Below are 23,748 nucleotides of genomic sequence, written 5' to 3'. Positions count from 1 at the left end.
CTCTGGCTGCACCATCTGGCATAGCTGCCTCTGTCTTCTGCAGCCAGGTAGGTCCAGGACAAGATGCCCCAGATGGGTGGCTAAAGGTGTCTGGAGAAAGGGGGGCCACCAGCTCTGCTAGGATACTGGCCCAGGATTGACCCAGCCTGACAGACAGGAAGGGATCCCCCAGCTCCCAAGGGAAGTGATGGGCCTCCTCGCCCTTGTGTGTGGCTTGGAGGTCTTGGGGCAGGCTGCAGAGGGACTCACTTACATTAGGCCAAAGTGAGCCCGGGTGTCTTCCCTGGACAGAGCTGCCATTTCACTGCTGACATGAGTGGGCAATCACTGCTCTTTCAATTGGATGAGGCTTAGTGACTGGCGATCCTTCCTGGTGCAGTTCAGGGCTCTGTGCTCTTCCTCTAGCCCACAGGAAATAAGGAGCAGCCCAGCACTTTGCCCAAAGCCAGATATACTGAGGTTTTAGCCTGGGCTAACCCATTTAACTACTTAGTGCCTGCTACCCAATCCTCAAACTAGTCTCATGAGCATCACCTGGGAGTTTTGTAGAACAGCAGAATCTCAGCTCCCACCTTCACACCTACTCATTCAGAATCTGCATTTTAATAAGATCCCCAGGTGATTTGTATGTGCATTAAAGTTTGAGAAGCAATGTCTTAGTTGCTGAAAGCAGGGTGGAATGAAGCCTAGATTTGCAATCCAAAGACTGGGGACAACAACGGTAGATCCCAGCCTAGGTCCAAGCCTTAAAAAACCAGAGGCAAGGCTGATGTGAATAAAAGCCAAGTTTCCTGCAGCCCAGCCCAGCCTTCTAGAAATCCCAAGAGATGGAGTTTCCAGCTGGGATACGCAAATATTTCCATCTGTAATGTGTATCCATAAACCAACGACTACCTGTATTTGTATTTTTATTTATCTCACCTTCTCAACTAGACCATAAGGCTAAAAAGCCAGGAATCATATTGCATGTGTATGCCTATATGTATAATGGAAGAAAAATGGGATATAATTAATGAGCACAGGCTCTGATGTAGGCAGACCTGCCTTCTAAGCCCAGCATTTCCACTGACTTAATGTGTGGGCTTAGTGATGCTACTGGTCTCTCTGAGCCTCAGTTTCCTCATCTGTGCTGCTACTACAGTGAAAACCTACCTCTCAGGACAGTTGAATAATGAAATGAGTCAACATCCAAAATACACCTGGTAATAACAGGCACTCAGTAAATGGTCACCCCTTGTCCTTTGAGTCTCCCCAACCCCCACACTGCAGGCCAGCATATTTTACATATTCAATAAACACTTGATAGAAAGGCATACAGAGTGGTATAATGGATATTGGAGACGCAGAAGGGGGTAAGGTTGGAGGAGGGTGAGGGATGAAGAACTACCTATTGGGTACAATGTACACTATTCGGATGACAGGTGCACTAAAATCCTAGACTTTACCACTATACAATTCATCCATGCAACCAAAAACCCCTTGTATCCCTAAAGCTATTGAAATAAAAGAGATTTTTAAAAGAAACCTGTAATTAATTTTGAGGGCATCAGATTGTTGATCAGTTATCCCAATGCTGTTTATTGAAATTTTCCAGAGCGTGGTGCAATGGCTCACTCCTGTAATCCCAACACTTTGGGAGACGCAGGTGGACAGATCGCTTGAGTTGGGGAGTCAAGGCTGCAGTGAGCTGAGATGGAGCCATTGGACTCTAGCCTGGGTGACAAAATGAGACACTCTGTCTCAAAAAAGAAAGAAAGAAAAGAAAAGAAAGAAAGAAAGACAGACAAATTCCCCCTTCCTCTCTGTCCGCTTTTTTTTTTTTTCTTTTAGACAGAGCCTCGCGCTGTCTCCTAGGCTGGAGTACAGTGTTGTGATCTCGGCTCACTGCAACCTCCGCCTCCCAGGTTCAAGGGATTCTCCTGCCCCAGCCTCCCGAGTAGCTGGGATTACAGGCATGCACCAACATGCCTGGCTAATTTTTGTATTGTTAGTAGAGTCGGGGTTTCGCCATGTTGGCTAGGGTGGTCTCAAACTCCTGATGCCAAGGCAATGGTGTCACAGAGCGAGACCCTGTCTTGAAAAAAAAAGGATAAAAAATTAGTTTAATAGTAGAGGATGGAGGCCAGGTGCAGTAGCTCAGCCCGGCCAACATGGCAAAACCCTGTCTCTACTGAAACTACAAAAATTAGCCAGGCATGGTGGTGTGCACATGTAATCCCAGCCACCAGGAGGCTGAGGCAGGAGAATCACTGGAACCCAGAAGGCAGAGGCTGCAGTGAACTGAGATCGTGCTACTGCACTCCAGCCTGGGAGACAGAGCAAGACTCCATCTCAAAAAACAAACAAAAAACCTTAGCTAAATTAAATTTAACAGAGTTAGGCTGGGCATGGTGACTCACGCCTGCAATCCCAGCACTTTGAGAGGTCAAGGCTGGTGGATCACCTGAGGTCAGCAGTTCGAGACCAGCTTGGCCAACATGGTGAAACCCCATCTCTACTGAAAAAAATACAAAAATTAGCCAGGCGTGGTGGTGGACATCTGTAATCCCAGCTACTCAGGAGGCCGAGGTAGGAGAACTGCTTGAACCAGGAAGCGGAGGTTGTGGTGAGCCGAGATTGTGCCACTGCACTCCAGCCTGGGCAAAAAGAGCAAAACTCTGTCTCAAAAGATAAATAAATAAATAAATAAAAATGAGCCAGGTGTAGTGGCGTGTACCCATGGTCCCAGCCACTCAGGAGGCTGAAGTGGGAGGATCTCTTGAGCCTGGGAATTTGAGGCTGCAGTGAATTGTGATCATGCCACTGTACTCTAGCCTGGGTAACAGAGCAGGACCCTGTCTCAAAACAAACAAATAAAACTAACAGAGTTTAATTGAGCAAAGAACCATTCACAAATTGAGCAGCCTCCTGAGCTAGAGAAGGCTCAGAGAGACTCCAGTGCAGCTATGTGGTGGAAGAAGATTTACAGAAAGAAAGGGGAAAGTGGCTGGATTTGGTGGCTCACACCCGTAATCCCAGCACTTTGGGAGGCTGAGGCAGGCGGATCACGAGGTCAAGAGATCGAGACCATCCTGGCTAATTAAAAAATTAGCTGGGGCCGGGCACAGTGGCTCAGGCCTGTAATCCCAGCACTTTGGGAGGCCGGGTGGGCGGATCACAAGGTCAGGAGATTGAGACCATCCTGGCTACACGGTGAAACCCCGTCTCTACTAAAAAATGCAAAAAAAAAATTAGCCGGACGTGGTGGTGCATGCCTGTATCCCAGCTACTTGGAGGCTGAGGCAGGAGAATGGCGTGAACCCGGGAGGCGGAGCTTGCAGTGAGCCGAGATCTCGCCACTGCACTCCAGCCTGGGCAACAAAGCGAGACCTGTCTCAAAAAAAAAAAAAAAAAAAAATTAGCTGGCATGGTGGCGTGTGCCTGTAGTCAGTCCCAGCCACTCGGGAGGCTGAGGCAGGAGAATCGCTTGAACCCAGGAGGCAGAGGTTGCAGGGAGCCAAGATCATGCCACTGCACTGCACTCCAGCCTTCCAGCCTGTGACACAGCGAGACTCCGTCTCAAAAAAAAAAAAAAAAAAAAGAGGAAAATGACATACAGAAAACAGAAGTGAGGTACAAAAACATTGGATTGGTTATAGCTCAGCGTTTATCTTATTTCAACATGGTTTGGACAGTTGACCCCTTTGGCCAAAACTTAGTGACTGGCACAAGAGTAGGTTATAGTCTAGTTACACTTTTATTTAGGTTATAATTTACTATGAGCAGAGAAACCTTTAGGCTGAACTTAAAATACATAAGGAGGCAGCTTTAGGCTAAACTTGATTAACACTGGTTTCTTACTGTTTTTCCAACTATCAAAGTAAATCATTTCTGTTATGGATACTTTTGAAAAACACAAGAAACCATAGTGAAAAATCCTTAAAATATGCTATAATACCACTACCCAGGAACATAGCATGCTGATGATAATGTTTTGGAGTATTTCCTTCCAAATTCTTTATTTTTTATTTTTATTCTTATTTTATTTGTAATATTTTTTGACACAGAGTTTCGCTCTTGTTTCTCAGGCTAGAGTGCGATGGCGCAATCTCGGCTCACTGAAACCTCCACCTCCTGCGTTCAAGCGATTCTCCTGTCTCAGCCTCCCAAGTAGCTGGGATTACAGGCGCCCACCACTACACCCAGCTAATTTTTTGTGTTTTTAGTAGAGACGGGGTTTCACCATGTTGGCCAGGCTGGTCTTGAACTCCTGACCTCAGGTGATCTGCCTGCCTTGGCCTCCCAAAGTGTTGGGATTACAAGCGTGAGCCACCGAGCTAGGCCTTTTTTTTTTTTTTTTTTTGAAAAGGGTCTCACTCTGTCACCCAGGCTGGAGGGCGATGGCATCATAAGAGCTCACTGCAGCCTCAACCTCCTAGGCTCAATGGTTCTCACACCTCAGCCTCCCTAGTAGCTGGGACTACAGATACATGCCACTGCACCCACCTAATTTTTGTATTTTTAGTAGAGACAGGGTTTCACCCTGTTGCCCAGGTTGGTCTGGAACTTGTGAATTCAAGCAATTTACCTGCCTTGGCTTCCCAAAGTGCTGGGATTACAGGGGTGAGCCACCGTGCCTGTCGCAGATAAATATATATATGAAATAGATAGAATATGAATATGAAGGTAATAATAACCGGTATAACTAGCGTTTCACACAAATACGTGGTCTCTGAATAAAATGGGCTTTCCTTGCTGAGCACTGATGAGTGTGGGGGTTCTGGAAATTCAGGCCTTGACACCAGCTAGGCTGATTCCATGGCTAGCCTCTGTTACTCAAATCTCCAGGTGATACCCGCGCTTCACAGCAGTACTTTCTTTCTTTTTTCTTTTTCTTTCTTTCTTTTTTTTTTTTTTGAGACAGAGTTTAGCTCTTCTTGCCCAGGCTAGAGTGCAATGGAGCGATCTCGGCTCACCACAACCTCCACCCCCTGCGTTCAAGTGATTCTCCTGCCTCAGCCTCCCGAGTAGCTGAGATTACAGGCATGCACCACCACGCCCGGATAATTTTGTATTTTTAGTAGAGACAGTGTTTCTCCATGTTGGTCAGGCTGGTCTTGAACTCCTGACCTCAGGTGATCCACCCACCTCGACCTCCCAAGGTGCTGGGATTACAGGCGTGAGCCACGGCACCCGGCCACCCACAGCAGTACTTTCAAAGACTATATGCAGAATAAAAAGTGGTGACATCAGGGGCCAGGCACAGTGGCTCACGCCTGTAATCCCAGCACTTTGGGAGGCCAAAGCAGGTAGATCACAAGGTCAAGAGATAGAGACCATCCTGGCTAACACGGTGAAACCCCGTCTCTACTAAAAATACAAAAAATTAGCCAGGCATGGTGGTGGGCGCCTGTAGTCCCAGCTACTCAGGAGGCTGAGGCAGGAGAATGGCATGAACCCAGGAGGCGGAGCTTGCAGTGAGCGGAGATCGCGCCACTGCACTCCAGCCTGGGCAACAGAGAGAGACTCGGTCTCAAAAAAAAAAAAAAAAAAAAAAAAAGCGGTGACATCAGAACACATTTCAGTTGGTGACCAGTCAAACGCAATCTGTTTCAAACCCAATGGCATTTTTTTAGGGAAATAATGAGGAGTTGAAATGACGGGTTAGGAGGCAAGTGCCTTTGAAAACTTACCTCTGGCTTTGTCGGCCACAAGCTCTCTAAACCAGGCAGAGTTTCTGCTTTATTGGGAGAGAGAGAGGAGGCAGCTGAAATTGAGCAAGAGACACATTCTTCCATTGATCTAGGGGAGGGTAAAGCATGTTTAGGCAAAAGAAAGCTGCAATCTCACATTCACTATGCTGGTCCAAAGAGGAGTTGGCATCCTGAATGAGGCTTTGGCGAAGCTCTGAGACACCAGGTCTTCAAACAGCTGAGGATTTAGACATCAGAATCTTAGTGAGGCCTTGCTCAGCAGCCTTTAGGGACAAGCCACTCAGATTGCAGCTGGGATTGTGGCAGCCCCCAGCCTCCATTCCCACAAGAATGTGGGATGTGGGCCACTGGTCCTGTGGTCTTTCTCTGCCCAGGCCTGATCCCCAGGGTTTCATCATCTGGATAAGTGTGGGTTCCCTTTCCTCCTTTGTCCAAATCTTGTTCTTGATCCCAGGGGTGCTTAGGATTGAAGTAGAAAGGCATGGTTTCAAATCCTCACTTCTGCCACTTGTGGTCTATATGAGGCCTTGGCTGTGACACTAAACCTCTCTGCTCTTGTTTCCACATCTGTAAAATAGGAATAACAATAGTAATTCTCTTCTTGGGTTATCATGAGAATTCATTAAGACAGCCTCCACAGGCCTGGTGCTTTTAATACCAGCAGTTTGGGAGGCTGAGATGGGAGGTTGGCTTAAGCCCAGGATTTTGAGACCAGTCTGGGCAACATAGCAAGACCCTCTATCTAAAAAAAAAAAAAAATTGTAATTAGCCAGGTGTGGTAGTGTGTACCCGAAGTCCCAACTACTTGGGGGGGCTGAAGCGAGAGGACTGCTTGAGGCCAGGAGTTCCAGGCTCAGTGAGCTATGATCATGCCACTGCATCCAGCCTGGGTGACAGAGTGATTCCGTGTCCAAAAAAAAAAAAAAAAAAAAGCCTTCAAAAAGTACCTGGGCACAGGGAAGGTGATCAATAAAAGAGAGTTAGATCGGAGTGTTGCCTTCCCCCTGAACCCGATACAGATTCTGTCCTTTCTTTAACAAATTCGAAATTCACTTCTTTTTCATCTCTTTGCCAAATCCTTAATGCTCATTTCATGTCTGGACCCCAACCTCTTTTGCTTCCAATTTGTCCAAGCAGCTGCTTCTAGATACAACTTTCTCACACCTGCAGTTTGGACCACATCAAGGGGCTAGGCTCTATCATGGGCCCCTCCCAAACCCATCTCCTCCTCTGTTCTGTCCATTCACTCTATCTGCTTTGCTATTCCTCCTTTAACATCACTACTGGAAAAACTCCCAGTTTTTAGTCACTGAGACTTCTTTCTTCATTCAGATCCCACTCACTCGTGTCAAGAAGCTTGCTTATAAAATGAAAACAGAAAAAAAACTGTAATAAAACTCAAGGGGGGTGGGGGGCATTCCTCTCACAGAAAATCAAAAGTTACCTTGAAAAAAAAACAGTGAGCCAGGTGTGGTGGCTCACACCTGTAATTCCAGCACTTTGGGAGGCCGAGGCAGGTGGATCACCTGAGGTCAGGGGTCGAGACCAACCTAGCCAACATAGTGAAACCCCGTCTCTACTAAAAAAAAAAAAAGAAAAAAGAAAAATTAGCCAGGCATGGTGGTGGGTGCCTGTAATCTCAGCTACTGGGGAGGCTGAGGCAAGAGAATCACTTGAACCCAGGAGGCAGAGGTTGCAGTGAGCCAAGATCAGGCCACTACACTCCAGCCTGGGCAACAGAATGAGACTCCATCTCTAATAAATAAATAAATAAATAAACAAACAAACTCTTTTTTTGAGACAGAGTCTCACTCTGTTGCCCAGACTGGAGTGCAATGGCATGATCTCGGCTCACTGCAACCTCCACTTCCCGGGTTCAAGCGATTCTCCTGCCTCAGCCTCCCGAGTAGCTGGGACTGCAGGTGTGCACCACCGTGCCCAGCTAATTTTTGTATTTTTTTTTTAGTAGAGATAGGGTTTCACCATGTTGGCCAGGCTGTTCTCGAACTCCTGACCTTGTGATCCGCTTGCCTCGGCCTCCCAAAGTGCTGGGATTACAGGCTTGAGCCACCACACCTGGCCAACAATGAACATTTATAAAGGAAAGAAAGCCTGTGGTAGGAAGTATGTGATTAAAGGATACTCTCACCCAATGGAGATAAGAGGATATATTGGTTCCACCGTTTGGAAGGCATTTGGGCATGATTTATGGAATGATAAACATGTTCTGTCCAGGTGGGGTGGCTCACATCTGTAATCCCAGCACTTTGGGAGGCCAAGGAGGGAGGATGCCTTGAACCCAGCATTTTGAGGCTACAGTAAGCTATGATGATGCCACTGCACTCCAGCCTGGGTGACACAGGGAGATGCTATCTCTAAAATCTAAAAAACAAACAGACAAACAAACAAATAAACAAACAAAAATCTACCCGTTTAAAACCAAATCTCAATTCCTAGGAGGCAACTTTAAGGAAATAATAAGAAATTTGAGCGAAAAGGCTTCATGCTAATATATATTCATCGCAATTATGATAGAAAACATTGGAAACCATCTAAAAGACTGACAAAAAAAAAACTAAAATAAATGATACTGAATCTACTAGATGTAGTCTGTAGATACTAAAATAATAATATGGCATGTGCCTGGAGTTCCAGCTACTCAGGAGGCTGAGCCTGGGATGATGGCTTGAGCCTGGGAGGTTGAAGCCACTGCATTCCAGCCTGGGCAACAGAGCGAGACTCTGTCTCAAAAAAAATATTACATAAAAGAATAGTAACTGTGAAGTCACTACATAGAAAAGTTTATAATAATTGTGAAAACAAGGTACAAAAAAGTGTGTGTGTGTGTGTGTATCTACACATTGGGAAAAGACTTAAAAAAAAAAAAAAGCAAAATACTACCAGTGTCTGTGTTGAGGAGGTATAATTATGAATAGGGAGGGTTTTTCTTTTCTTTTTCTCTACTTTTCAAAGTTTCTGTAATGTGGTTATATTCCTGTTATAAATATATATATATAAATTATATGTTACTTTATAAATACATATATCTGAAACCTCCCTGGAATTAAGGAGTTCTGAGCAAGGAGTTCCTTTGCCAAAGAAGGACCACCACGCAGCAGTCCTCTATCCATGCCAAGTTAGTCAAACCACCAAGGAACTAACCGCCAAAGGGACCCTATTTTTGAATCCGCTAATCTCAAAGCCACAGACTGGAAGGTGGGCAGGATCTGTGCCCTTCTTACCTGGGAAACACTAGCTAACTCTTGGGCTTGCAGTAAAACACCTGAAGGGGCGGAAATGGGAGGCTAAGAGGAGCTCTGTCCCCGGGGCAGTCCTGCGGCTGGTGGCTGCAAAGGGAAGACCAGGCAGTCTCTTTTGCCCTAAGACTCCCTCCATGGCCGCCTTGAAAAAGGGAAGTTTATGTAAAGTTAGGGAAGAAAACTGTGTAGATAGGTTCTTTAAGAGATAGGGAATTGGGGCAAATACTTCCCAGGAAGAAAGTTTCAGTGGCAATTTGGAGAACCGAAAGAGACAATTCAGGTGTGTGTGTGCTCTTGAAGCGATTGGAAATTAGGGATCTTTCTAAGCTTTGGACTGGATTTAGTAGACAAAGGAACTGGATTGGGACTAGCGTGTTTTAGAGCTGGAATAGATTTAAAGAGGAAGCTGGCAAGAAACTAAAGTTTCCTGAGTGCTGCCTACTATGTGCCAGACGCTTTAAAAACATTATCCCTTTTTATCCACAGGGTAGCTCAATCCGGAAGGTATTATTGTCCTTGATTTACAGGGGGAAGAAATTGAGGCTCAGAGAATAACTGTCTGAGGTTACACACTGGGGAGTGGCAGAGCCAGGAGGGAGACCTCCCGCTGTCTTGACACCAGAACCCAAGCCCTTTCCTCTAGGTCTAGGCCAACCCCTTTCTTTGGATTTGAGGAAACTGAAAGCCAGGGAGAGTGAGTGATTACACTTTCCTGCACAACTCATCAGAGAAAAGGAAGGTCTTGAAGCCAAGTCCTCTGATCCCTAGCGCTGTGCTTTTTCCACTACTCCACAGGGTCAACCACCCACCATTGCTGGGAGGCTTCTGTCTCACCTGCTGCATCTGTTGGATTATCCTTTCTGGGACAACTCCTAGATGATTGGGAAGCCAGGTTGATGTCTCTCTGGGTTCGTTGCTATTTGAGGCTTTATTGTTATTAACATCAGTTTTATTTTTATTTCATTTGATTGTTCACTTCTGTATTTCCTCCCGGCCGTTAATATTTGTTGAAAAACATTATCTGTGAAATAAAGAACATGTAACTGAATACATAAAAGCTGTTTGCCCCGGGGCTTTATGTTTGAAACTGAAGTCTGCACAACCATTGAGTGTATTATCTGGATGATATCTAATACCACCACTTTAGAGTGTGAGAATGAACCCTTTTCTTAAAAGGAAAAAAAATTAGAAAAGAATATTGACCTTCCTAATGTTTCCCAGTACAAAGAAATCCATCTACTGTAGATTCCAAGACAGACCAGACCAATATGTTGACATGCTAGGCTCAGATTCCATTCCTGAAAATCTGGAACCTTATGCTGTATAAATAATATGATCTTTTCCTTCGTTCAAATCAAGAGGAGAAACAATTGCTGGCAGATCTCAGGGTTTGCCCTCCCCCTAACAGTCCCCACAAGTCCTAGCTTGCTACCCACAAGTCATGACTCGCATATTTTCATTTGACAAGTTTTGAAACATTCTGGAAATCATAGGGAGAAAGAGAACCAGATCCTCCTGAGAAACAAAGTAAAGGGGAAAAAAATGGAAAGAATAAAAGAGCGTAAAGGAAAATGTCTTACATATATAAATTTATATTGAAATAGTTAACGGGACTTGAAAGTAAATTTTCTACGGTAGCCTTGTCAACTATAGAAGCACTGTTAGATATGTCCTCATTTTTAAGAAAAACGAACTGTTATACAGAGAAGGTATGTGCCAAGGCCACAGAAGGAACTGGCTAACATGGACTTCTGGTCAAGTTCTTACTTCTCTGGGGGAATCAGGTGATCTAATACCACATTTTGGCTGGGCACAGTGGCTCACGCCTATAATCCCAGCACTTTGGGAGGCCAAGGTGGGCGGATCATCTGAGATCAGGAGTTTGAGACCAGCTTGGCTAACATGGTGAGACCCCATCTCTACTAAAAATACAAAAAAAACCAAAAACCTGGGTGTGGTGGTACGTGCCTGTAATCTCAGCTACTCGGGAGGCTGAGGCAGGGGGATTGCTTGAACCTGGGAGGCATAGGTTGCAGTGAGCCAAGATTGTGCCACTGCCCTCCAGCCTGGGCAACAGAGCAAGACTACGTCTCAAAAAAAAAAAAAAAATCAAATACATAAATGCCACATTTTAATCTTAGGAGAATAAATTTCTACCTAAATGTATATGATTTCCCAGTTTAAAAAAAAAAAGAAACCTTCATATTACCAAAGTTGTTATTAGAATTCACTATAGGCCAGGCACGGTGGCTCACACCTGTAATCCCAGCACTTTGGGAGGCCGAGGTGGGCAGATCACGAGGTCAGGAGATCAAGACCATCCTGGCTAACATGGTGAAATTCTGTTTCTACTGAAAATACAAAAAATTAGCTGGGCGTGGTGGTGGGCGCCTGTAATCCCAGCTACTCGAGAGGCTGAGGCAGGAGAATGGCGTGAACCAGGGAGGCAGAACTTGCAGTGAGCCGAGGTTGCGCCACTGCACTCCAGCCTGGGTGACAGAGCGAAACTCTGTCTCAAAAGAAGTTGCTATAATTTTAAATATGTCTAGATGTCTTGGAATAGCATTACATTCACCACTGTTTAAATTATAGGCAAACTCTCTGATGTTTTTCCAGAATATTTAAAAAGTGGGAGAGTTGGCCGGGCGCGGGCTCAAGCCTGTAATCCCAGCACTTTAGGAGGCCGAGACGGGTGGATCACGAGGTCAGGAGATCGAGACCATCCTGGTCTACATGGTGAAACCAAGTCTCTACTAAAAAATACAAAAAACTAGCCGGGTGAGATGGCGGGCGCCTGTAGTCCCAGCTACTTGGGAGGCTGAGGCAGGAGAATGGCGTAAACCCAGGAGGCGGAGCTTGCAGTGAGCAGAGATCGCGCCACTGCACTCCAGCCTGGGCGACAGAGCTAGACTCCGTCTCAAAAAAAAAAAAAAAAAAAAAGTGGGAGAGTTGAAGGCAGTGACCATGCCCTATTCTTCTTTATATTTCCCATAGTGCTTAGCACTGTCCTTTGTGCCTAGTGTCATTCATATAAACTCATTAAACTGGTTAAAGGAGTGAAAATTCACCTATTGGCTAGTTCTCAGAGCTTCTTGAGGGTCTTACTCATTTCTGAATCCATAATGCCTAGCACAGGGCCTGGCCAGAAAAGCCTAGCCTATTACATGACGCTTAAGATGCCCTGAGGAGTTTCAATGGGTGAGACCACAGCAAGATCCCAGTAACGGTGTATTCTTTTAGTTGGGGGGAGGAGTCAGAGAGAAAGACTAGGATATCTGGATATCTGGGGACTCCTGATCTCCCCCTTTTTTTTTTTTCTTTTTTTGAGACAGAGTCTTGCTCTGTTAGAGAGGCTGGAATGCAGTGGCATGATCTCTACTCACTGCGACCTCCGTCTCCCGGGCTCAGCAATTCTCCTACCTCAGCCTCCTGAATAGCTGGGATTATAGGCGTGTGCCACCACGCCCAGCTAATTTTTGTATTTTTAGTAGAGACAGGGTTTCACTATGCTGGCCAGGCTGGTCTCGAACTCCTGACCTCAGGTAATCCACCCGCCTCGGCCTCCCCAAGTGCTGGGATTACAGGTGTGAGCCACCACGCCCAGCCCCTGATCTCCTTATAAGGAGTATTGGTTTTCATTTCCCAGGAGCATTAGGATAATAGTCAAAGGCCATTGTTGCCTGGACTTGTCCCTCATTCCCACCCCTCCACTTTACTTCCACTCTGCCTCATGCTCCCACTTCCCAACATAAGGCCTAGTTTTCCATGAGTTATGAGAGCAACAACTAACTTTGAAATTCTCTCAGGCATTTCAAGATATACCAGGAGATCCCACCTATCCTGCAAAAATAGCAGCTTTTAAATGGACTAGTTTTCTTACAGAATGACAGGAAAAGCTGGGATCCAGAAAGATGCGTCAGGGTCAATTACAACCTTAAAAATAGTAAGATTATGCTTTCAAGAAATACAATTTTATTACTTTCAATCATGCAGTAATAGTACCAACTAACAAAGTATTGCCCAAAGAGGTTGGGTTCATCTCTTTGAATGGATATAAGAAAATAATATGGAATATTCACATTACTATAAGCACAGATTTCCATGTAGGTGACTTAAAGACATTTGGTCTGTTTAGTAAGGACAACACACACCTTTTTTTTTTTTTTTTTTTTTTTTTTTTTTTTTTTAGAGATAATGTCTCACTATGTTGCTCAGGCTGGTTTCAAACTCCTGGGCTCAAGCAAGCCTCCCACTTCAACCTCCTGAGTAGCTGGGACTACAGGCAAGTATCACGGTGCCCAGCTTGTTAACACACATACAATAGAACATTGCTTTTTTTTTTTCTTTTTTTCAGACAGTCTGGCTCTGTCACCCAGGCTGAAGTACAGTGCTGCATCATCATAGCTCACTGCAACTTCAAACTCCTGGGCACAAGTGATCCTCTCTCACTACAGCCTCCCAAGTAATTGGGACTACAGGCACATGCCATTGTGCCCACCTAATACTTTTATGTTTTGTAAAGATGGGGTCTCAAACTCCTGGGCTCAAGCAATCCTTCCACCTCGGTCTCCCAAAGCACAGTGTGAGCCACTGTGTCTAGCCAAACTTTGCTTTTCAAACCTATTTTCATAGATATCCTAAAGCAGCACTATCCAGTAGAACTTTCTAAGACCATGGAAATATCCCATATTTGTGCTGTCCAATATGGCAGTTACTAGCCACTTGTAGCTGCTAAGCACTTGAAATGTGACTAGTCAATTGAAAAGCTGAATTTTTTTATTTTGCTTAATTTTACTTAAATTAAATAGCTACATGTGGCTACTGGTTAGCTTACTGGACAGTACAAAGTAAACCTCAGCCCAGTCAAGGCTTTAGTCACCCTGCCACCTAACGATAGTGACCCCTGGAAAGCTTCCTTTTAGCAAAGCAGTGTTCAAAAAAATTAATATAACTACTTTCCTGAAAAGTTTGAAAATATGAAAAAGGGAAAATAATCCATCATCCCTAATCTCAGGATTGCAACTCCCACGGAATCACTTTGTTTGTCCCCCAACTATGCCCAGCTTACTCGTTAGGATCTTCAGCCTTTTGTCAGTCAGAAGGACTTCACGGGGCAACAATAGACTTGTACTCTTCACTGGACCCCAGGGCTCCTCAGGGGCAGCCATGGCTGGTTAGCTGTGGCCTCATAAGAGTGCTTCAGGAGGGCTGAGCAGTGGGGCAGCCACCATGGCATCCCAGTTTTGATACGCCAGTGGAAAGGGTCCTCCGTGTGTTCCAGTCTCATGTCCTGTCCTACCGTCTAACTTCCAGAAACTCTCCTGAGGTGAATTCCAAAACTGTGGAGCTAGAAAAGTTTCTAGCAATGAGCTCATTCAACCCACTCAGAGGACAGATGAAGACACATGGCCAGAACCTGAAAGAGACTGGATGTCTGACTCTTGACTCCCAGTCCAGTGCTCCTTCCACTCAACCACAGATCCTTTCAGCAGCCTCCCAGGTCCACTGGCTGGGGCCCACACCTCCTGACACTGCCATGGCACAGCTGCCAAGTGGCAACAGGAAAGGGGCAGCATGTAATGCCCTTATTTTTTTTTTTTTTGCATTTTTTTCATTTTATTTTTATTAAGCACTACATAACACATTGCATGTTACATAATACACTGTATAACCCTTCTAGCAGGGGTAGATGGCCATAACTGAGTTATTTTTTTATCAATCAGGAAAATGCTTCCTTAATCAATGTTCTCCAAACCCTTTGACACATAGTAACGATTAATTCCAGAGATGCGCCTATCTCTTTCTATCAGTTTCCAGTGATACCCAAGATGAGCAATCCTTTTTTCCTTGCCCCGTTAGTGAACCTCTGGATGTACGCAGTAGCCAGTCCTGGAATAAACAAGCACACGCCATGACGGCGAGTCCGGGGAGTACCTCGAACCACATCTCTGCCCCGTTACCTAGGCCAAAACCCTACTTCTGGGTCCTAGAAAAGCGTAATGCCCTTATTCTCTCCCATTCTCCCCGTTCCATTTGCTCAGCAAAGTAAGAGCCAGTGCCCCACAGCTGTACTTAGCCTATGTTCCCCAACAAGCCCCAGCCAGACAGCAAGGCCACCATGTCTCTCCCCACCACCCACCACCATGATGAAAGACTCTGTCTGCAGACTCTGTCTGTCTGTGTCGCCGTTCCCTTCTTTCTGGCCTTCTCAGAATGGCCAGGTGGAAAATCTGATCCTAGTTCTTTCCCACACAGGAAAGAAAGGCTCCCACAATGGACACAGCCTCTTTTGGGTGCCCATGGCATGCCAAAGGGAGGACCATGCTCCTCCAGGATGCCGGCTCTAGCCCTCGGTCATTTGCGCACACTCTCCTGACCCTTTGGGGGATTCCTCTGTCTGGCTAGGGCACACGTGCATGACTCTCCTCCCTATCCCCTCCTGCTTTCTCTAAGAGCCCTGGTTGTCACGTGGCCTCCAGTAATTTGGAAGTCAGGACCCTATTGCTACCTTCAAAATCCCCTAGCCCCATTTGCTCCCAGTAAATTTAAACAACTGCATGAGTGGGTCTAAACTCCCCTTTGTGCTATAATTAGGCTGGAACAAGGCTCACCCCAGGACAGAAATACTGTACGGGGCGGGTTATAGACTGCTGCTGGTCCCCACAGTAGGGAAGAAGCGACCTTTTGAATAGGAGGATTAACACATTAGCACATAGATTCCTGCTTCCGGGGAGGGCTGAATTCTAGGATAAGAGCTCCAGCTTTTATGTGAGCGGGGAGGAAGGGGGGAGCAATGCACACTAAAGACTTTGTGTATTCCTGGGGTATCTGGGGGGTAAACACGAGAAGAATCCGACAGGCACCATCCAGAGGGGCAGGGCAGCTCAAGACCCTCCCAGGCTCAATGTTGTGAATGGTGATGATAGGAATCCTGGAACGAAAAGCATCTCCTGTTGTCTCCTTGTTCTTTCCTGTCAGGCAGTGCTGGGCACCTGGAATGCTGTGGCGAAGCCCAGAGAACATGGGCACTAAAGTTAGACACACAGGAGTACCTGGAAAACCAGCTGCGTGACCTTGGGCTGGTGCCTGCCTCTCTAGGGGTGCCTCTGTTTCTTCCTCTTTACAATAGGGGATAGTAACTCTATCTCGTAAGGTTGTTAAAGAGGATTAAATGAGATAGCATAAGAAAGCACCTAGAAACAAACAAGTAACACCTGGCAGGCACTCAACAGATGGTAATGCCTTGCCCTCAAACATACTCTCTGCCACCCCCATTGGCAATGATTTCATCAGTAAATTCCCCCACTGAATCACATTTCTGTTGAAATCTTAACATTCAGCCCGGTACAGTGGCTCACGCTGTAATCCTAGCACTTTGGGGGGCTGAGGCTAGGGCAGGTTGCTTGAGTCCAGGAGTTCAAGACCAGCTTGGGCAACATGGACAAACCCTGTCTCTACAAAAAAAATACAAAATAATTAGCTGGGTGTGGTAGCACACGCCTGTAGTCCCAGCCATTCAGGAGGCTGAGGTGGGAGGATCACCTGAGCCTGGGGAGGTCGAGGCTGCAGTGAGCCATGAGTGCGCCACTGCATTCCAGCCTGGGTGACTGAGTGGGACTCTGTCTTCAAAAACAAACAAAAAAAGAAAGAAAAAGAAAAGAAAAGAAAGAGAAGAAAGAAAGAGAAAGAAAGAAAGGAAAGAAAGAAAGAAAGAAAAGAAAGAAAGGGAAAGAAAGAGAAAGAAAGAAAATAAGAGAAAAAGAAAAACAAGAAAGAAATCTTAACATTCATTGAGCACTTACGTTCCAGGGGTGTGCTGAATCTTGCTGCTTTGATTTAGGTCCAGGTTCTTGAAAAGGCTTTGCAAATTGTAAATAGATTACTCCTCCCCCCCTCCCAAGGTAAAGTATTATTATTGAAAGTAGTATTCAAAAGTCCTGAACGCTTTCTTTGTAATGAATACTCATTTGAAGGCTGAATACATTTAAAGCTTAGATGGAACACAGGATGGCTCTAAATCTGCCTCTTTAAACGCACATGTCCAGGTTGTGTCAATCAGGAGGGAATGGCTGAATTTTGCTTTGTGAATAGCCACTCTTTCTGGGGAATGATGATTTGTGTGGGGTCACAGGTCAAGAATGCTAATTTCATGTCTTTTGCTCTTACAGTACCTTTAGGGGACTGGCAAGCTAGTGAAAAATGGTTTGTAGTTTTGTAAACATCTTGTATTTTCTTGCCAAGCTTGCTTGGTGGCAGATCTTCCTTGGGGCAGAGGAATGGACTTGCCTTGGAGAGTCGCTGAACAGGTGGGATGCAGGGCCTGCCTGGCACCCGGAAAGTCCAACAGCAGAAGGAAGGGCCAACACCTGGAGTGTCCAATTCCCTGAGGGCCAAAGCAGGAACGTCTTAACTCACTCCAGGAAGTGCTGGGATGGGAGCCACGCCCCAAGCAGGAGACCAGCTTGGGGGCTCCTACTTTGATTTCTAGAGAAAGAAATCCACATATGAGAGCAGGGTCTGGCAGTGGCCCTGGAGCCAGAAGCCACTGAGCTTAGGATGTCAGGGTCTCACATGTAGTCGCTTTGAATCATGAGCAGTTGGGGCTTTGGTTTTGCAAATTTTGGCAAAGAAGCAGGATATGTGGTTAGAGAGACTAAATCAGAAACTTAAACAATTCCTGCTTGGAGAACTCGTTGCCTTAGCAGGCAGCCTATTTAAATTATAACAGCTCTAATGGGTTCGAAAGCTCTTTCTTAGATAGAGGTGAAATCTGCCTCCTTGGACCTTCTCCCCTTTGTTCCCAGCTCCGCCATTAGAAACCACATGGATTAAATCTGCTTCCTCTTCCTCAAACAGACCTCAGCAACGTTGTTTTCCCACTCTCAGATTTGGTTGGGCACCTGCTACGGTCATATTCAGTTGGTTAGATGCCTTTCCATCCTTAGGATTCTATGTAGGGAGATAAGTGATCCTAAGCGGGATATGACAGTCCCTAAGTCACATAGTATCCCAGTGGCTCTATGAGGAATGCCTCCTTACTCCAGGTATGCTCTCTTCTATCCCCTGCAGACAAAAAGGCTGCCCTGAATTTCCATTATCCACCAGACAGACAGTTGTGCTTTTTTTTTCCCCCCTTGAGTCGAAGTCTTGCTCTGTCGCCCAGGCTGGAGTGCAATGACACAATCTCGGCTCACTGCAACCTTCACCTCCCGTGTTCAAGCGATTCTCCTGCCTCAGCCTCCCGAGTAGCTGGATTACAGGCGTGTGCCACCACGCCCAGCAAATTTTTTGTATTTTTAGTAGAGACAGGGTTTCACCATGTTGGTCAGGCTGGTCTTGAACTCCTGACCTCAAGTGATCGACTCGCTCTGGCCTCCCAAAGTGCTGGGATTACAGGCGTGAACCACCGCGCCCAACCGACAGTTGTGCTTTGGCTAACCTGGGAAATGAATCCCCAGCCAACAGAGGCAAATATCATATAAAACCCCATAGAGTCAGTGCCTCTGCTGTGGCGGTAGTAGCAGTAATCAAAAGATGTTTACAGTATTAAATGCATTTTAAAAGGTCAAGTTTTTCAAAATATACACCCACCCCCCATCTGCTTCACCCTCACTCCCTTTGGCTCCCATCACTCTTAACAGGCAGTTTGCTGTCAATTGCACAGAAGGTAACCTGAGCACATGCTGTAGAGGCAATTACATCTAATCTACTGGTGGAGATGACTGAGCCACCCCCGGTGCCACCTCCCCCAAATACCCATCTCTTCACTGCCTGGCTTTCCCTCCTGAACTGCCCTTGGCAGCCTCGGACTCTGATTTCTTTGGCTCTGTCTGCACCAGCCCAGCCAGCCAACCAGGCAGCCACAGTCATCAGTGAATGCCATTTAACACAACTTAAGCTGGAGCTTCTAACTAGCCTGTTGACCAAGTCTCCAAGGTCAGCCAGCAACTTCTATTGAGGCTGTGCCCTGTGCTAGTCTCTGTGAGAGGGAGAGGGAAACAAAAGAAATCAAAGCCAGAGGCCCTAGTCTCCCATGGGTTTACAGGCCTAATTAGCGATCTCCAAGCGGCTCTCTTGAGAAAAGCCTTAAGGACACTTACAAAACAACTTACAAGTGGGTATAATAGGGAGGGGAGTGAGCCTAGGGGAGAGTCTAAGTTCCTTGAGGGGAGGGCCTGGCCTTTGTGTCCTCCAGGGAAGGGCCTCTCCACTTCCTCATTAACCTTTTGTCCGGAGCAATTACAAAGAACTTCAGGCTGGCCAGTCACTTTCTCTTTCTCTCTGGTCTCAGGCTCAAGGATCAAGTTGTCAAATATGGGGACTTCACTGACTTCAGAAGGGGGAATTTCAAAATCTCGCTAAGATGACTGAACAGGCCTTTGATGTAATGTATATCCATCTGGAGCTCAGCATTCCAGTCAAGGGGAGGAAGGATAAAGCTTTCCTTTTGAGCGTCCTCCCTCATCATCTTCTGCTTTAATATAATAATAGAAGTACTCATAATAATAGCAGCCGCTAGGCTAGGTACGGTGGCTCATGCCTGTAATCCCAGCACTTTAGGAGGCTGAGGTGGGGACTGCTTGAGCTCACGAGTTCCAGACCAGCCTGGGCAACATAGCGAGACATCATCTCTACTAAAAACAAAAATAAAAATAAATAGCTGGGTGTGGTGGTATGCTTCTGTAGTCCCAGCTACTCAGAAGGCTGAGGTGGAAGGATTGTTTGAGCTTGGGAAATCAAGGCTGCAGTGAGCTGAGATCGTGCCACTGCATTCCATCCTGCTGGGTGACAGAGCAAGAGCCTGTCTCAAAAAATATATATATATACATATATATCTATATGCTTCTAATTATTGTATACCTACTCTATGTCGTGCACTTTACCTATATTATCTCATTTAATACGACTTCACATATCATTATTGCAATATTTATTATTTTTATTCTTTTTTGAAACAGACCGGATCAAACCGGATCAGACCAGACCAGACCGGATCAAACCGGTTCAGACCGGATCAGACCGGATCAAACCGGATCGGACCGGATCAAACCGGATCAAGCAAGTCCAGACCGGACCGGATCAAACCGGATCGGACCGGATCAAACCGGATCAAACCAGATCACACAGGATCGGACTGGATCAAACCGGAACAGACCGGATCAAGCCAGTCCAGACCGGATCAAACAGGTTCAGACCGGATCAAACCGGATCAAACCGGATCAAACTGGTTCAGACCGGATCAGACCGGATCAAACTGGTTCAGACCGGATCAAACCGGTTGAGACCAAACCGGTTCAGACAGGATCAGACCGGATCAAACCGGTTAAACGGGATCAGACTGGATCAAACCGATCAAACCGGTTCAGACCGGATCAGACCGGATCAACCGGATCGGACCGGATCAAACCGGATCAAGCAAGTCCAGACCGGACCGGATCAAACCGGATCGGACCGGATCAAACCGGATCAAACCAGATCACACAGGATCGGACTGGATCAAACCGAACAGACCGATCAAGCCAGTCCAGACCGGATCAAACAGGTTCAGACCGGATCAAACCGGATCAAACCGGATCAAACTGGTTCAGACCGGATCAGACCGGATCAAACTGGTTCAGACCGGATCAAACCGGTTGAGACCAAACCGGTTCAGACAGGATCAGACCGGATCAAACCGGTTAAACGGGATCAGACTGGATCAAACCGGATCAAACCGGTTCAGACCGGATGAAACCGGTTAAACCGAATCAGACCGGATCAAACCGGATCAGACCGGTTCAGACCAGTTCAGACCGGATCAGACCGGTTCAGACCGGATCAGACCGGATCAGACCGGACCAAACCGGTTACCGGATCAGACCGGATCAGACCGGATTAAACCGGATCAAACCGGTTCAGACCGGACCAAATCGGTTAAACCGGATCAGACCGGATCAGACCGGATTAAACCGGATCAAACCGGTTCAGACCGGTTCAAACCGGTTAAACCGGATCAGAACGGATCAAACCGGATCAAACCTGAACAAACAACCGGTTCAGACCGGTTCGGACCGGATCAAACCTGAACAAACAACCGGTTCAGACCGGACCGGATAAAACCTGAACAAACAACCGGTTCAGACCGGTTCGGACCGGATCAAACCGGTTCAGACAAACCTGATCAAACCGGATCAAACCGGTTCAGACCGGATCAAACCGGATCGGACCGGACCAAACCTGCTCAAACCGGACCAAACCTGATCAAACCAGTTCAGACCGGACCGGACCAAACCTGATCAAACCGGTTCAGACCGGACCAAACCGGTTCAGAACGCTTCAGATCGGATCAAACCGATTTAGACCGGATCAAACCTGATGAAACCGGATCGGACCGGATCAAACTGGTTCAGACAGGTTCAGACTGGTCAAGACCGGATCAAACCGGTCAAGACCGGATCAAACCGGATCGGAGCGGTTCAGACCGGATCAAACCGGCTCGGACCGGATCAAACCGGATCAAACCGGATCGGACCGGATCAAACCGGTCAAGACCGGGTCAAGACCGGATCAAACCGGCTCGGACCGGATCAAACCGGATCAAACCGGATCGGACCGGATCAAACCGGTCAAGACCGGGTCAAGACCGGATCAAACCGGCTCGGACCGGATCAAACCGGATCAAACCGGATCGGACCGGATCAAACCGGTCAAGACCGGATCAAACCGGATCAAATCTGATCAAACTGGTTCAGACCGGTTAAGACCGGATCAGACCGGATCGCACCAGTTCAGACCGGATCAAACCGGTTAAACCGGATCGGACCGGATCAAACCGGATCAGACCGGTTCAGACCGGATCAGATCGGATCGCACCAGTTCAGACCGCATCAAACCGGTTAAACCGGATCGGACCAGATCAAACCGGATCAGACCGGTTCAGACCGGATCAGATCGGATCAGACCGGATTAAACCGGATCAAACCGGTTCAGACCGGACCAAACCGGTTAATCGGAAACCTGATCAAACAACCGGTTCAGACCAAACCTGATCAAACCGGATCAAACCTGATCAAACCGGTTCAGACCAGATCAAACCGGTTCAGACCGGTTCAGACCAGATCAAACCGGTTCAGACCGGTTCAGACCGGTTAACACCGGATCAAACCTGATGAAACCGGATCGGACCGGATCAAACCGTTCAGACCGGTTCAGACCAGATCAAACCGGTTCAGACCGTTCAGACCGGTTAACACCGGATCAAACCTGATGAAACCGGATCGGACCGGATCAAACCGGTTCAGACCGGTTCAGACCGGTCAAGACCGGATCAAACCGGATCAAACCGGATCGGACCGGATCAAACCGGTTCAGACCGGACCGGACCAAACCGGCTCAGAACGCTTCAGACCGGATCAAACCGGTTTAGACCGGATCAAACCGGTTTATATCAAACCTGATGAAACCGGATCGGACCGGATCAAACCGGTTCATACCGGATCGTACCGGTCCAGACCGGATCATACCGGATCAAACCGGATCAGACCAGACCGGATCAAACCGGATCGTACCGGTCCAGACCGGATCAAACCCGGATCAGGATCAAACCGGATCGGACCGGTCCAGACCGGATCAAACCGGTCAAGACCGGATCAAACCGGATCAAATCTGATCAAACCGGTTCAGACTGGTTAAGACCGGATCAGACCGGATCAAACCGGATCGGACCGGATCAAACCGATTCGGACCGGATCAAACCGGATGGTTAAGACCGGATCAAACCGGTTAAGATCGGATCGTACCGGATCAAACCGGATGGCTAAGACCGGATCAAACCGGTTCAAACCGGTTAAGACCGGATCAAACCGGTTAAGACCGCATCAAACCGGATCAAACCGGATCGGACCGGATCGGATCAAGACCGGATCAAGACCGGATCAGACCGGATCAGACCGGTTCAGACCGGACCGGATCAAGACCGGATCAAGACCGGATCAAACCGGATCAAACCGGATCGGACCGGATCGGATCAAGACCGGATCAAGACCGGATCGCATCAAACCGGATCGGACCGGATCAAGACCGGATCAAGACCGGATCAAACCGGATCAAACCGGATCGGACCGGATCGGATCAAGACCGGATCAAGACCGGATCGCATCAAACCGGATCGGACCGGATCAAGACCGGATCAAGACCGGATCAAACCGGATCAAGACCGGATCAAGACCGGATCGCATCAAACCGGATCGGACCGGATCAAGACCGGATCAAGACCGGATCGGACCGGATCAAGACCCGATCAAACCGGATCAAGACCGGATCTGACCGGATCGGACCGGATCAAGACCGGATCAAACCGGATCAAGACCGGATCAAGACCGGATCAAGACCGGATCAAGACCGGATCAAGACCGGATCGGACCGGATCGGACCGATCAAGACCCGATCAAACCGGATCAAGACCGGATCGGACCGGATCAAACCGGATCAAGACCGGATCAAGACGGATCAAGACCGGATCAAGACCGGATCAAGACCGGATCAAACGGATCAAGACCGGATCAAGACGGATCAAGACCGGATCAAACCGGATCGGACCGGATCGGATCAAGACCGATCAAACCGGATCAAGACCGGATCGGACCGGATCGGACCGGATCAAACCGGATCAAGACCGGATCAAACCGGATCAAGACCGGATCGGACCGGATCGGACCGGATCAAGACCGGATCAAACCGGATCAAGACCGGATCGGACCGGATCGGACCGGATCAAACCGGATCAAGACCGGATCAAACCGGATCAAGACCGGATC

At 47.3% G+C, this 23,748-nt stretch overlaps 1 pseudogene; it reads right to left on the bottom strand.

The window, feature by feature from the left end:
• Positions 1–14,556: 14,556 nt before the first annotated feature.
• On the bottom strand, positions 14,557–14,914 carry LOC117077661 (annotated as a pseudogene).
• Positions 14,915–23,748: the final 8,834 nt, after the last annotated feature.

The sequence above is a fragment of the Trachypithecus francoisi genome, unplaced genomic scaffold (genome assembly GCF_009764315.1).
Source record: "Trachypithecus francoisi isolate TF-2019V2 unplaced genomic scaffold, Tfra_2.0 Lachesis_group6, whole genome shotgun sequence".
Classification (NCBI taxonomy): domain Eukaryota; kingdom Metazoa; phylum Chordata; class Mammalia; order Primates; family Cercopithecidae; genus Trachypithecus; species Trachypithecus francoisi.
This window is presented reverse-complemented; position numbering and strand designations above follow the sequence as displayed.